Here is a 17,148-nt window from a genome sequence, read left to right as displayed (position 1 = left end):
CCCCCCCCCCCCCCCCCCCCCGCCACTTCTTTTGCACGGCTGGGTGAGGAAGTCTTAGTGATGCTAGGATTTTTGAGGATGGGGGGATAACACAGAGAAGAAGAGGAGGAGGGAGAGGAAGAGGGGTACTCGAGTGGTCTTGTGGTTTTGGGGGGGGGGTTGGTGGATAAAGCAAAACGTTCACGAGCAGAGTGCAGTGTGCACCGTTGTCGCCGTGTGTTTGCAGACTGTCCTACTGACGCGGCGTGACAGTTTTGTTAATGTATGCTGACATCGTGCCCGGAGCCCGGAGCCGGGAGCCGGGAGCCCGGAGCACGGAGCCCGGAGCTGTCCGCGGTGCTGAAAGCCCGCTAAACAGTCATCTTCATTCCTCGCGTTGGCGCGCGAACACACAAAGCCGTGCCGCCTCTGCTTTTTCGACCACGCACTATAAAGACCGGCCGTGTTCTCAGTAAGCCTGCTGCTGTTTTCTCCAACTGGAGATCCTGTTGTTTTATCATACAGGATCCATTACTTGGCCTAAAGCGGGGCGCTTAAACGGTAAATGAGAGGAGACTCGGCTCAATGGGTTGTTAAATACGTGCGGGCCAGATACGCAATTGCGTCGGGCCTTTGGAGTACTTAGCGGTGAAGTGACACCTGTGAACCCGCTGTATCAAACGCACCACCGGGCTTATGATACGGCATTATTGTCTGCTTGAAGCCGCTTTATCAACTCACCAACAGAACGGGAGGCTGCGATCTGAAGTCTGGTGTCTTTCATCTCTCTGCCAGACAATGATCGATATCTTATATCTGCATTTGACTCTGAACCACTAAGCTTATTAGGGATTGTGAGGCATAATAACTCACGCACGCGCTCTGACTGTTACCGTAAATGACAACACAGTGGAGGAAAATAAAGTACATTTACTCAATTAAAATTGTAAAGGTACTTGTACTTAACTATACCTATTTGTATGCTACCTCATACTTCCATTCAACTGAATATTGGACTTTCATTCACCAGTTGGCCAGAAACAAGACCAGTCTTCGAAGTCGATTAACATTCATATGATTTTGATGACTAATCGATTAGTTGATTCATTCTACAGATCTGTAAAACTGAGTTTCTCCACAAAGTACCACTGCAAATCTTTTTTTGTTTACCAAAGATGTGTTGATGAGCTTCTTGGAAATAAGTCATTCAGTATGAAAAAAGCATTAAATAAATAAATGACCAATCCACTAAACCTGAGTCGATTAGTGAACGAATCAGTTGCTTTGGTCTCAGTAGACCAAGAGGGGGCAGCCCAAGATGCATTCATCAGGTAACTTCTATGATGTCACTTCCGCTTTTATTTTAACCAAGAATTGTGTTGCCTTAACCTAACCAAGCTGTTTCCTGTGAAGACGGATGTTTATTTTGCAAAGACTGATTGCATGTAATGAGTGGAAGTTTTGCTTTACATTTGTAGAACGCACGAAAAATGACAACCTAAGATATCGTAAGGACCGCTGTACAAGGATACATTGAGCTTTAACACCAACATACACAGTTAGCTGTGAGCAGCTCTCCCTTCTCCTTTGTGCATTGCATTGTGGGAAAACCAGTGCCTATCAACAGCGCACTCAAAACAACCAGTAAGCAAACAGATTTTTGATTGTCTTTACTTCGGCACTTTCAGAGTGAACACAACTCCAAACTGGTTAAAAGTGACTTTAAGCTTTCCACTCAGACCTGTAGAAATAATTTGACTGATGACACTTCAAACCATAGGCTATATGACAAACCATGACCGATGAATAAATAAACAAACCAAATATATATAACTTGTTTTCTCTGTCGTGGTGGTCTTTCTAATCCTCCTGGAAATGTAGACAGTGTAAATGAAACTGCATCTACCAACATAAAGTCTGAAACTCTACTGGAGAGATGAACACCGTTCCTCCCCTCGTGCTCAGTTATAGAGATGAGATCGCACCATCGGAGGAGAACATAGTGGTGTTAAAAAACCAGCCCGCTTGTATTATAATAACGACACAAATCGATCCGTGTGCTCCATTTTGTAGACAAGGGTGATCAATCCCACTTTGAGATGTTAGTCGGTCCAAGTATTTCTGTTAGAAGAGGTTTTTGTTCTACTTGTGCTGCTAGGTATGGGCTATATATATATACAGTATATATAGATTCTATTGTTACTTTTGTTTTAATGTTGGTCATGGCCAGATGAACTTGCAACCGGGCATGGGAGACAATTTGATGTCTGGTCAATATTGCCAACTATACTGTTGAGCTTAACAAAGTTTATTTATGTTATCCCGAGTTTTAAGAATGAACGTGAACCTGTAAACATTCATGGTCACTCAGTGGGCTCATTGGAAAGAATACAGAAGCCCTAAACGGACAAGATTTAAAAATAAATTGATGCCGTTAATTATTTTGTTAACTGAAGAAAACAAAGTTTGTTATCAAGAGAAAGGAAAAGTTCCTTTTCTCTCATTACTTACAATGTTTGGGTCAAATCAGCCGATGGTAAATGCATTCAAACGGCCCACAATGAGCTGACAGTGACTTAATGAAGTTCCGGCACAGTTGCTCTGAGCTCCTAATAATAATGGGCGGATGGGTTAACACTGCAGTTACTTGAAAAAGTATCATACAGACGCTAAAAGATGCCTTGTGTGTCGGTACCAAACGCAGAGGGCCGAGACAAAACGTCACTATTTGACACCCTTTGAAAGACACCAGGCTGGTAGTTTCAATTCATCATTCATTCAATCTTTAATGATTCATTCTAGTAACTATGTTTACACTGGGTACAGCTGCAAAACAGGGATTCAAACTGAGCCCATGATGCAGTAGTTACCTTAGTCGATATTGGGTTTTAGTGGAGTAAAAATCCCCAAACAAATTTGCAATCGATCACCTAAAACTTGGGGCAGTTGCTTTCTCGGTAGCCTAGTCGTTATGTCGATAACCATTTTAAAACATGAAAGTGGGCATTAGCTTTTCAGAAAGCGGAGCTTGGATCCACCACAGAGTGACAATACAGAGTAAACCTCCCGTCAAATATGTCAAGGAATTGGGAGAACTGCCAGTGAAAGACCTTCATCCTGGCACTGACGGCAGACGGAACATCCCTCTCTCCCAAAACACCGACGCTCAAATATTGACATGTTGTGTTTGACCTGCTGTACCTTCAGAATGTCAAAGACGTGAAATTATTATAAAGTAAACATAGTGTGTAACAGATGTGCAAAGAGCACGCAGCGGTTGTCCTTGAAGGTCAAAGAAAGTGTTTGAAGTTGAGGTGAAAAGAAAAAAAATCCGTTTGACTCTTTGTGGGTGTGTCGAGTGCATTAGCAGAGCTCACATTAGCATAAATTCCTCTTCACCTTTGCTCGTGTGCACCACTTTCGGAGAGACTAATGGTGTTTGCCTATTTGGAAGAGGGAGTGTTGCACACATTGGATCTGCTCGGATGATGAATCCATCTGATAACCTTTAGTGGAGTGTATTCATAGAGGTAAAGGTTGTTTCTACATTGGTTAGTCCTCCATAAGCACCTTCAGAATGGTGAGCTCTATCTGCCGATGCACTGTTATGGTTGGACTGGTATGGACCTACTGAGATACAGTATGTCATTGTGTGTCATGTTGCTCGTTGTGTCTGCTGTAAATAAAGGTATCATTTAGTTTTGAGGAGCTGTTCTATAAAGGCAAAGTGTTCTACAGGTGATATTGAGTCATGACATTAAAGGGTACATTTGGTATTTTTCAACCTGGACCCTATTTTAGGGCGACTGTGGTTCAGTGGTAGAGCAGGGTCGTCCTGCAGTCAGAGGATCGGCGTTTCGATCACCGGCTCCACTAGTCCATGTCGATGTGTCCTTGAGCAAGGCACTTAACCACAAGTGAGTCCCGTAGCTGTGCCGAAGGTGTGTGAATGTTGTTTATATGATGGGCAAGTGGCTCCTCGCATGGTAGCCCTGTCATCAGTGTATGAATGGGTGAATGGTGACATCTAGTGTTAAAGCGCTTTGAGTGGTCAGAAGACTAAAAAAGCGCTATACAAGTACAGTCCATTTCCCATTTTTCCCATTTTCCCATGTGATTGTGTCTAAGTGACTCATGGGGACTCATGGAGAACGCTGCAGGCGGCCATTGCTAAACGAGATGCTATGTAATTGCTCGGGGCAACTCCTCACCGTCCACTGAAAGGGCTTGTTGTTGCCACCGATTGACTCTGATTGTTGTTACAGGTGTTCGACAATGGAAAGAACCCCACACTTTTCCTTTACCTTGAGCTTGACCTCGTCTGTTTGTTAGTTTGTAAAAAAAACGGTGTATTTGTATCATCAATATTTATTTATTTTGTGTTTTTATTTAATTTTAATATATTCTTATTTACATTTTTTCTTTGTCTTGTATATGATTGTATACAAATGTAATTATTTATCGTTTGTTTCTTGAAAATCGAATAAACCGAAAGGGCGTTGCCATGGCAGCCTAAATCATTTCACTTCAATATCAACACTGTTGATGAACCTTTTCTTCTTCCCTTGCTCTTACTCATTCTACACATTAAGTATGTTCTTGTCACCCTGTCTACACCAAGTAGTTACACAGTGTAACTTGTGGTCTGTAATCTGAAGCGTTTTCAACCTTAAGAATGCACAAAAGATAAAAAACGAGACAGTAAAGAATAGTTTTCTTTTCATAGCAGAGGACATGAAAGTCAGTTGGGACAATCTGTATTTTCAGACGATTCCCGACTGATGACTTACTGCACATTCACAGCTGGATCCATGTCGACTTATACAGCTAAGTTACAGCCACAGTGATTGCAGGAGGATTGCTGCGGGATCTGTTATTTCTCAGAGAAAATATCTGGCTCTCCTCGAGATGTGCTCGTTCTCCAGCGTGTTTAAGGTCTGCTGAGGATCTTTGAGCGAATAACGCTCTCGGTGTCCCGCTTCAAACACAAGCCATGCCTGACGCTGTGAGAATAAAGACGGCGGCATTAAATTTAAGCAGGCAAGATCAAAGACAATGCTTTAAAAGATAGAGGACTGGAGATTTGCTTTGGTGCATTTGATGTGTTTTTTATTTTCAATAAATAGTCAAGTAAGAATCTTCACTGGCTCTTTTTATTGTTAATAGCTGAACATGCTGCACCTCTGGCTGTGCACTGACTCTACATGAGAGCGTGATAGAATATAATTGCTAAGGTGAGGTGTGAAATATAAGGTAGAGACAGTGAGTAGTTGCAAGGGTGAAATACTTCACTTTAAAACGCAGTGGTGGAGACAGAGCATGTGTGGGTGGAGAGATGGGAGGGCAGGGGAGAGACGGGGACGATGGTAGGAGAGAGCTGGGGAGACAGGGTGGGAGTGAGAGAGCCCCGGGGAGGTGTTCTGCTGAGGTGTCTGCTGTTGATGAAGTATTTATGACCCTGGGGCAATTTAGTGCTGACATCTAGGAACTCCACTCCGCCGGGCCAGCCATGAAAGTTTCATGACCACAACGTCATGTGGCTTAGCCGGAGCTACTCCACACTCAGCATATCGCATTGTGACTTCTGACTGGGAGCGATGTTAATAAAAAAAAGTGGGATAATTCTGCAAAATATCTCACATTCGCAAGTGAAATGTTGCTCAATGGGAGAAAACAGCACATTTACCCTTTGAGCAGCACTTTGTACAATGCATGTCTATAATGCATTATAAACATCCATATAATGCATTGTAATCGGCTTATAGCACTTATAATAATCTTTAGGCATTATAAAGCATTTTATAGTGACTTAGAAGGTCAAGTATTAAAATACTTCACAAACGCTGACAACTGACATTTTTGTTTTATTGCAACGATCATAGTGTATTATAGTTCCCATCGTTGTCATACAGTATAATGCTTCTATGATGTATGGTTAGGTTATTATAAGGGACTCTAAGTGGTCATTGTTTGCTTTAAGTAAAGTGAAAAAAAATCTGCAAATCTATGCACCAACACACACAATGTTGTAAAATGTATTTTAACTTTACTTAAAGCAAACAATGACTGCATAGAGTAACTTATCACATTATAATGCATTAAAGCACTGATTATAACGCATTATGACATTGATTATAATGTTTTTAAAAGGATTATAATGTATTACAACTATGGGAATTATAATACGTAATGACCCTTGCAAAAAAGTCAACAATTATGAATTATAATATTATAATGATAATGTGTTATTTTGTTATAACGCATTATAAATATGTATGAGTGCTTATAACTATAATTACTCAGTGCTATAAGCAGATAATAACACATTTTAAGTGTTTGTAATATATTATAGACATTAGCATTCTAAAAGCAAAATATATTCCAGGGTTATTTAGAGCTGTGAGAAAAGGAGAAATGTAATAAGCTCAAAGTACAACAACCTGTAATGTCTTTAATATCTTTAATTGTCTAATATGTGTTCCAATCGTTGCCTGTGCATCAGAGTAATAGCTGTAATTATATCACTAGACAGGATAAATGCGTGTTGGGGGCTAAATGCATTACAATGAGCTGCCCCGAGCTTAAAGCTTTGCAGGGAAACGTGACGGCTCCCTCCTGCAAACAGCCATTCACTGATTCAGTTTGATGCAGAGGTGTTCAGATGGCACAGCAGCGAGGCGCCCTGCCCCTGACATTGCAACGTCATTAATTTTGCAGTCAATGTAGTTCATTTAATACTGTTGCGTTGTCCCACTGTGCTTGTTGATACCACAGAGGAGTGTATGGGACGAGCTGAGTGACGTCCTAATGAGGGAGTGAGAGGAAGGAGAGTGACGGGTGCAGTTCAGTCAGACGCCTGCTGATGTGCACAATCTGGTTCTCTACAGGTGACAGACGATGAGTTTCAAGTTCAATTAAAGCTGCGAGCAGCATTGATCGGGCCCTCGCAACTTCACGCATGTCGAGGGTACTAGCAGGACTCTGGCCATGCATTTCTGTGACCGTCATACACTGCGTGCACGAGTTAAACGGTATTTCCTGGCACTGGCAGGACTCTGGGTGACGCGGCCATGAATTTCTGTGACCATCACACTCTGCGTGCACGAGTGAGATATTTCCTGCGTAGACCAGCAGCGTAGCAAGATCATGTTGCCAGGTCTTAAGCCTCAAATGTTTTGAGTGTACATCCGATACAATCATAAATGTAAGCCTTTAAAGATCATTAAGAAAATGAATGTGTGTGAATGTGCTTCAGTGTTTGTGACATAACAGACTATCAGTTTACTGGGATGGGGTTCAACTCCCTGCAGTGTCCTGCTGATTGTATTTGGACTTACATGAAAGTTAACAAAACAGTAGTGCCATTTGCTGTTACTTGAACACTTTAATTTAACACTGTTTTCATTTTAAGTTCTTCTGTAACTTTAGATTGTAGCGTGAAGCATTCATTGTAACGTTTAACCTGATTGTCATGAAGAAGCTCTGGACAAATCATTTATACTAATGCCCACTGACATGGTTTGAAAATCCACTGTTATCTAACTTTTGCTCTCCAAGCATCTTAGTTTGCACATATTTAGATCAGAGAAGTCTTTTTCTCATGGTGTGCCCACAAACCCTTTCAATAAGTTCAGTGTTTGGGGCGCTGTAATTATAGAATCCTGCTTACGTCCGTGCTTATCAGTAGGTGGCGCTATGGCTGTGAGTTAATATTGGCATGCAGAAGTCCTAAAGTCAACAAGCATGTCAAGTTTGGGACAGTTTTGACATAGTACAGTCGAGTTACAACAGCTTGATGGATGATGGCGAACCATGTAAAATGGCCATCACACCATATCCACGTCGTTCGATGAAACCTAACGCTTTTAGTAACTTTTAATCGCTAAGGTCTTTAGATTGTTCTGACCAAATTCTAAGCTGATCGGATTAATTCCCTAGGAGGAGTTTGTAGTACAGCACCTGGAAATGGAAAAAAACATGAGAAACTCATACAAAATTGAAAAAGGCTGACTTCCGGTTGGGTTTAGAGCATGCTCCCAAGAGACTTTTTTTTAAGTCTACATGTGATACATCTGCTTACCAAATTGTATACATCTAGGTGAAACGTACTGCGAGGGCTGCATCGTCGAAATATTGTAGGGGGCGCTATCGAGCCGACTTGCCACTCTGAAGCGTTAAAATCACAATAGATAACTACATTTAGGATTTTAAATGTGTGTGACAAGTTTGGTTATGTTTTGAGCATTTTTAGCCCCTCAAAAACACCTTAATCTTTCATGGCGAAGAATGCGTCGCCACGGCAACGGGCTTTCACGAAACAACAAGCTTTGAGTAACTTTCATCACAAAGGTCTTTAGATTGTTCTGAACAAATTTGAAATTGATTCGATTATTTCCCTAGGAGGGTTTCGTTAAAGTAAAGTGCCTGGAAATGACAAAAACGACACTAGAAATTCATACAAAATTAAAAATGGCTGACTTCCGGTTGGGTTTAGAGCATGGTCCCAAGAGACTTTATTTTAAGTCCACATGTGATACATGTGCCTACCAAATTTTGTAAATCTATGTGAAACGTACAGCGAGGGCTGCTTCGTCGAAATTGTGTAGGGGGCGCTATTGAGCCGATTTGCCACTCTGAACCAATACAATCATATTATATGACTACATTTTGGGCTTTAAATGTGTATGCAAAGTTTGCTTATGTTTCGAGCATTTCTAGCCTCTCAAAATTACCTTCGTTTTTCACGGCAAAGACTGCATCGCCACGGCAACGGCGTTCAACGAAACATCAAAAGCTTCATGAACTGGCATTATGAACTTCTTACATTTGTGTGGAAGTAATTTGATGTTGATTTGATTTACCTACTAAGAGAAACAAGCCAAAGTATAAAGACTTTAAGTTCCTGTTACCAGTAGGTGGCACTATGACTATGATTCAAAATTGGCCTGCAGATGTCTTCAGGCCGGGAGTCTAATCAAACATGTGCAATCTGGTAAAGATCTGATGATGTGGAGTTGAGTTACATCAGTTTATTCGTTCATGGCGAATAATCGAAATTCGCCGAACCGCCACGTCGCCGCCCTTCAACAACTTCTTACGATTTTCACAATGAAGCATTATCAAGGTCTTAAGGCTGTTCTGACAACATTTTAGAAGGATCTGATTAATCTGTGAGGAGCAGGATGTCAAAGTATAAAACGTACATCTTCCAGTTGCCACTAGGTGGCGCTATTACTATGATTCTAAATTGTCTTATAGATGTGTTCCGAGTCAGGATGTTATGACATATGAGAGATTTGGAGCAGATTAGACAATGTATGCCCGAGTTACAACAACTTCCTGTTTCGCGGCAAATGGTGTTTTTTTGATGCCGCGCCACGGACACATAGTTCGATAACTTTTTGATCTTTGAGTAACTTTTCACTGCCAAGGTCTCAAGAGCATACTGACCGAATCTGAAGTCGATCGGGTCAAATCTCTGGGAGGAGTTCGTTAAAGTATGACGCCTTGAAATGGTCAAAAAACGTCATAAAAGTCAAAATGGCCGACTTCCTGTTTAGTTTAATGAAAAACTCCAAGAGGATTTTTTGTGCGTCTCATCACGTTCCACATACCTACCAAATTTCATACAGCTAGGTGAAACCCGATGTTGGGGCTACTCAATAGGGGGCGCTATCGAGCCAATATTTCATACCGCAGCTGGACACCCCAATCAGACTGCAATTTTCGCAAATTCTGGCTTGCGTGCCAAATTTCACAAAATTCCCAGTATCCCAAGCACCTCCTTTTTGCGATGAAAGTGGAAAAGTAATAATAATAATGATAATAAACATTAGAATAACAATAGGTCCTCCGCTCCGACTACGTCGGTGCTCGGGCCCTAAATACTGTTTTTATAGAGAAATGTGAGGGTAACTTACGGCAGAGTTTTCCCCAATTCACTGTGTATTTTTTCGTATTGACGGTGCATCATACAGACGGACACACCAGGCTTTCAAGCTACACTTTCAGATAAAGTGTGATGATTTAAGGCTCAGGGTTTAATTCTTCCACAGCACTTTCGCCTCCACACTGTCGAAGTAAAGCAAGAGCTGTTGTTTTTCTCAAAGCCGGACTAAGTTTCAAACAAGTGTTTTGACAGAATAGAGAACTAAACATCTGTGCTTCTACTGTCACTGTCAATCTCTGAGTTTTTAAGTTTCAAATGAAAGTTTTTTGCTTTCATTCTGTCTATTCTCCTTCATTGTAAAGCTCTTATGTGCTCCATTTCTTGTATGAAAGGTGCTATGCAAATTGAGCTTATTTATTTATTTATCAGCAATCATATTATCTCCAAGCAACATTATACATAGAAACAGGACAGACACTGGTCAAAGAGCCCCTACTCTCATATGATTGAACACACAACCCATCAGCTATCATCTGACAACGATTTAGCTTTTTATTCGCTAAATAATAAATGGTTAACTGAGTGGAAACTGGCTACTTGTGAATCAATCCGGTCGACTCCAACTCCACTCTCGCATCACAAGTAGCTAATCGGACTGTGAAGAATGACGGGCACAAATGAAGAGGAAGTCTTGGCCCGGATGTCCGCCATCTGTTACGCGCCGGCTGGCACCGGAAACCCCCGAAACAGGAAGCTAAATCGTCCCCAAACTGATAGTTGAGATTGAAAAGTTGTTGTGTGCTATCAGAATCATAACAGGAAAGATAGAAGTGCCGACAGAGTCAATAAGGGAACATTATTAGAACAATAATAAAGTATTAGAACAATACACTGTTGCACCACATTGTAGCGCTTCAGTAGAATGTGAGTTGCTGAGGAGGAGGAAGGCTCAGCCTCCTCTCACATTCTCAGCTGGTTCAAGCCTCCAGCAGGTTGATGTAAGTGCAAGGTCTTATTTGTAAGAGTGCTCTGATGAGTCTCAACGGACATAGAGTACAGATGTTGCACAAATTCGCCCTGTAGTACATTTTAGACAAGTTGTCTGTTTCTTTTTGTCACCGATCCAATGACAATGCAACTACGGATGCATCCAACTAACGAGTACTATGTGTGAATCAATGCCTGATGTATCTTCTTCCTCTGTGTCATGATGTCCGGAACACTTCAATGAGCCACACTGTTGCACTGGACTACATGTTCCCTCATTACCATGAACACACATACTGCATTTATTCTCATTCAATCCCACATACATTGTACTACTCACCAGGGGCCTCATTACAGAAAGACATCGTAATGGCTTACATCTGAACTTAGGTTTCACAGATAGGACAAATCTTTCCATTACAGAAGAAATTCCTGAACTAATGGAGGAGTTTCCTACCATAACTTTAAATTAGATTCTTCAATCGGCACTCGTCCGGTCATGCCTGTATCTGTGTTTAGAATGTACACTAGACTGCCTACGTCTTTGATTTGAAACTACTCAAAACAAGCCATAATATGTATGGCTCTCACTTGTAACTGGCTAGCTAGCTCGCTATCATGGACAAAAAAGAGAGGCTTTAAAATGTAGCTATGAGGAGGCGGCGGCAATAATCGTGTCAGACGAAGCACTTCCATCAAATTCAAAAAGATCTGTCTCGGCAGTCGATTTATATGCCGTAATATACAGTACAATTTAAATCGTCACCATAGAGACCTTACAACAGTGCTGTTGCCATATTTGGCAGTTATTTGGTAGTTATTTTGAATTCAGGACAGGGTGTATGCCGTCCTAATTTATGATTCCTACCTGGGGAAAAAAAGTGAGGACTGTCCTGAAATAGTTCAATTCCTTTCCTGAGATAAGATCAGACTCACGACGTTTCCGTAATGAGGTCCCACAGCTGAAAATAGTCCCTGACAAATACACCAGTTCCTTCTGTTTGAGTAACTTTTGCTAAAAGCTACATTGCCTGGCTGTTTTAGGAAATGACTGAGCCTTAAAAGCATTAAGGGGCTTAAAAAAACATGCTTAAAACATATAGAGCATTTGTAGAGACTTGGAGCCAGTGAGCTGTGAGCTGAGTGCCACACACAGGGTAGAGCTGAAGAACAGCAGCACAGGAAGGAAAGTACAGCATGATGCAGTCAACAATAAAACGTTACATAAAGCCTATAAACTATATATTGCTCTCAATGTGAGGCAACCATATGAACCCAGCAGGAGCACATTACATTTCTGACTTTTTTTCAATAAATCATTTCACATGCATCCTCCCGATTGTGAAATATATTACTTGAACAATCTAAACACATGGGCCAGCAATGATAATCGAAACAAGAAGTCAAAACAAAGATTATGGAACGACATTCACGGTGTACATTTCCCTATTTGCTCTCTTTCTTCCCAACCTTCTCCACTAAAAACAAACCTGCATCGGAATGTAAGCAATATCACGCAGACGTGCCTCTGCCCAACACATAATGAAGACAAATTATGCATGTATGCAGCTAGAGGAGACACAGAGCATTATTCAAAATCAATACAGCCTCTGGGTCTTTGCACAGGGAGGGTGGGGGGGCTCCCTCTCTGATCAAAGGCAGGGCTGAAGCTCAGTATTCTCGCGTCTCAAAAGCTAGTTTCTGCATTCTGTGCATCGTGGATCAACAGAGGCAGGCGGAGTTTGGCTGCAGAATAAAGGGCTGTGAAAGCCTTCAGGCCTTCTCTGACATTGGGTGCAGCGTGTCATGCTCCGTGTGAAGCCATCCTAATCATGGACACGAGCTCTGCAGAACATAAGGATGTTCCATTAAAGCCATTCCGGCCGGCTACAAGTTGATTAGGTACCACCTGATTCATTTGAATGCCATGGCATGATGGGACACCTTTTGGATCTTAACATTGACGGTGAAAATAACTCCTGTGACTTCAAAATAGAAAATCAATGGAAATTTCCCTCATTTGTGACTTGGTGCATATTGTCTATGGAAGCAAAGTATAAACAGGAAATATATGAATATTTCAGAGGCTACTACCCTTCCTGAGTTCATTCTGAGTGCAAAACAAACTAGAGTGTAATACAAATACTTACACGTGTGCAGATTGGCCTGATTTGACTTCCTATCCCAGTCAAATGACACAGCTTTATTAAACTGCATGCAAAATGTGAGTCATGTACTTAACTGGCTATAGAAATGCTTGTGCTCCAGACAACATCCAATCAGTGTTTTTGAGCACTTGCATTGTATTACACTCTCACTCTTGGAATACATTTGTCGGCACCCACGGTTACCACTTAGGTTGGGTTGATTAGATATTTCTTTTGAATAATACGCCGCAGCTTGATGGGTCATTTATTAAGATGTAAGTAAAGTAAAATATCGATTTAAATGAACAGTTCATTGGTGGACCTTGAGTTTTGTCTGGTATGGTTATGGATGCACCCATCATCATCATAGAAGTACATTATTATTAGTTTTAAACTAGCCTCTTATATTTACCCACTAAGCATAGAAATAAAAAGTTGATGTGAATGCGGGAAGATGTCGATTTTCAAATGTGAAATAATCATGGGGTGTGGATGGTCCACTGTTGGGTGGATAATTGACAGGTAACTGTGGATAACATCTTAACTTTGCTGGCTCCAGCTCTTTAGCCCAAACCTCGCTGTAAAACAGTGAGAACACATGGAACTGGAGCTGAGCAGTCCTGACCTATAGCGAAGACCTCCTACACCCTGTACCATTTTCCAGATAATCACATCTGGTCACATGTCTTTGCATTTTTATCTGATAATCATACTTTATATACATGTCATATGTGTCTTTCTAGCTTTTTGCATTTTGAGATAACAGGAAGAGACAGAGTTATGTGACCTTTCTGTCGACTGCACAGGTTGCATTTGCACCTGGCTGAGATCCGATCACAGGTTGTGGTCTGGCTGATTCTGCAATTACATCTTGCATTCCTTTGCATTTTCCCATTTAAAGATATCTAGACAGGTTGCAGGGTGATACCAAATGTAAATCATAAGGTAGGGTCAAGTTATGCTCCCGTCCTGCAAATATTCTCTCCATCTTCTAAGCACTTCAATTGAAGCCCATAGAACTGATGAATACCAACGTGGTATTTTCTGTTTTCCCCTGGTTGACTCCATCAGGCTCACAGGTCAAACAGTTGGCCAACAGTAACACTGATATGATTTTGTTGGAATGTGGAGTCATGATTCGAATGATGTGCCATCACCTGGTTTGACATTAATACACTACCAGACATAAAACATGAGAAAAAAGCTCGGAAAGCCTTTCTGAAAACTCCACTGACACAATTTCAGTAAAGATTAAATGTAAGTCAATGTGAATAGAAATCAAAGGGCAAAAACAAACGTGCACACAGCTGACACAACATTCAACACACAAAAAAAGTCTACTCTTTTACAACCGCAGTCATAGGGACAATCCTCCACACACTCCACAATCCTCTGAGGAGGTAGAAGTTTGAGCTAATAGTATAGTGTGCATGTTCTTCTCACAATGGAAGGCATTAAAAAGAAAACTTTTTCCACTTGGGGATTACTGGAGAGAGAAACTGCAGATGAGATCAGTGAGGGTCTGAGTTGCCAGACACAGCTAACTTTAAACTATCCCAAGCTAGCTCAAACATTAGCCTGCAACTGCCTTGGGATCAATGATAGCCCAGATAGAAAATCACCAGTGGCCCTTAAGTGGGCCAGAGACTGCTGCTGCAGCAGCAGCAGCAGGAGCAGCAGGAGCAGCAGCCCTCCACCAGACCCTTCAGAGGGAATATCAGTCCACCCAGTGATGTGAAATCTAGTATGAGCTCATTTATTCAAGGTCACAGGGTTCTTTCCAATGAATTTAAACCACATCTCTTTCTTCAATTCCATATTTTTTCTCACTCCCTCCCAGTCACAAAGCTTACAGGTAAAATGACTCTAATTCAGTTGGCATTTCAGCCTGAGCCAGTTGAATGAGTCAGGAGCAGTTTATGAGACTGAAGGTGAATCAGCTGATAGGTTGCTTTACTGGCATCGATGAAGCTTGTGGAGGAATAAACTGCAATATGACATGATGGATTTAAAACGGTGGTATTTACTGTATTTCCATTTGTCCCCCAAAAAGCATTTTATTCTAATGACCATGGCTTGGTGGTTAAAAGATAAGAGGAATCTGTCACTAGAGGTTCATCCTCTAACTGTAAAGTAGGTATAAATATGCTAAGATCAATAATATCAATAACAAGGTAACTTGTGGGGTTCCTCATGGCTCACCATTCAGCCCATTATTGATTAGTTTGCACGTAAAAAAGATATGTTGTTCCAAAAATGTTGAACATGTATTTTTGTTCATTTTATTTGCAGATAGAAATATATTTCAAAGACCTTGAATGCAAAAGGAAAGGACTGTGTGTGTGGGAAAATACATACTACACAAATACAAATCACACGTGTATGCCTCAACAAAACGACGAGAACTGTAAACAAGACTAAGCTCTAAAATGCATCGACTTCTGCATAAATCATGTAAAAGGTCAAAATAAATGACTTCCTGAAAGTATCCAAAAGTCAATATGATTCAAGCATTACACGTTGCACCTTTGAGCATTTGATAGTCCCACAGTTATTGATATGGAGTTAATATCTGTTAGCTTTTTACTGTAAATAACTTGATATATATTGATGAACATAAATCAGATGAAGGCTAATGAACCTTCTTGGTCACATGTTGAATACTACTTGTGTGTAAAGGTCATGCAACTTAATAAATGGTCTCTTTGGGACCATTTATTAAGTTGCCTTTTTGCAGAGACACCTGAGAGCATGGTGGGATGTGTATCCGCTAATAAATACAATAAAATATGTCTTTGAATAAATATTCAAATCGCTTTGGTAGGAGGAGAGAGATTTGTAGTGTGAAATCCACATTGTACGCCACAGCATTCAGGAATTTATGTCAAAAAATGAAATGCAGCAAATGACAGGATTAAACTGAGGGGAATCACTTTCAAGCTTTTTAGTGATTTGACAGGAAAAGGAGAGCAAAGGGACAGGAGGGGAGACAGAAGGGGAGACAGAAAGAACAAATGATGAGCTGGGAGGGAAAAACACTGCAGGCTACACGGCCGAATCGCTCTCTCTGCGCTGTGTGGGAGGAAAACAACAGAGCTGATGTGAAGAAAATAACCCATCCTGATGGATGGCCATTCAGTTGACCGCTGGCCAGAGCTGCAGTCTCTCCCAGAGTCAGGATTGTTAGCCACATGTAAGATGCTATCACCTCCCCCCCACAAAGGTCTATCAGGATGCACAGAGGAGGTGCTGAAAGATTCTTCTATTGATCCATTTGCCTTCAATCAGGTTGTTCTCAGGCGAGAGCAATGAGGGCTCTCGCTGAAGGAAAGGATGCATGCAGGGTCTGCAGACTTTGGCACGCATCTGAAATTCTGACAGCTGTTGCGTTTTGAGCATCGCTGCAGAAGTGAGAAATAAATGTTGACTAATGTTCAGGTCAAACACTACAATTTAAGTTGGGATCCAGTCAGTGAATCAGGCAGCCATTTCTGATAGAAGAGCTTTTATATTTGCTTGCGAAATACCTGAGAGCTTAAACCAAGTGATTGGCATATTGTAACTGCTCTCCTGAAGTGACAAATGACTTCTAAATCACCACTCTACTCTATGGTTCACAATTACAGTAGCAAAGTGTTGCTGTTTGCACACAGCCTGACGGCATCCAGCCCACAAAACTGGCAAGTTTGGGCAATCAGAGTGCCAATGCCAAATTGCCTCTTGAGAGGAAACGACATCAAATCACGCAAATTCAGTTCACAGGAAAGCATCGTTCCTCCCAAGCCTCGTGTTTTGCCTGCGAGGTTCAGCGTTTGGAGCATTTTTATTGTCATAACACTGCCAGATTGTCAGACTGTCGAGGAAAAATGTAAAAGAGTGCATTGCAATTGCATTTCAGCCTCAGTTGAGAGTTTTACATTCTCTGGTTTTGTTTGGGGGTTGCATGGCCGATGTGCCTCGCTGAAGATGAAGGCAGCAGGTAAAGAAAGTGCAGGACAGTGTGTGTGTGTGTGTGTGTCTGTGTTGGTTCAGTGCATGTCTGTGATATTGTTTTTGTTGTTTTCAAACGGGACAGTGAGTCAGGGACAGCGAGTCAGGGACAGCAACTCAGGGACAACGAGTCAGGGACAGCGAGTCAGGGACAAC

The 17,148-nt window shown here is 41.5% G+C and overlaps 1 protein-coding gene across 1 annotated transcript in view; it reads right to left on the bottom strand.

The window, feature by feature from the left end:
- dpp10 (dipeptidyl peptidase like 10) overlaps positions 1-17,148 on the bottom strand; it is a 205,307-nt gene that overhangs the window by 116,490 nt on the left and 71,669 nt on the right. The gene's annotated exons all lie outside the window — the stretch shown is intronic.

Source organism: Anarrhichthys ocellatus, unplaced genomic scaffold (assembly GCF_004355925.1).
Source record: "Anarrhichthys ocellatus isolate YVR2014 unplaced genomic scaffold, GSC_Weel_1.0 scaffold50, whole genome shotgun sequence".
Lineage (NCBI taxonomy): Eukaryota > Metazoa > Chordata > Actinopteri > Perciformes > Anarhichadidae > Anarrhichthys > Anarrhichthys ocellatus.
This window is presented reverse-complemented; position numbering and strand designations above follow the sequence as displayed.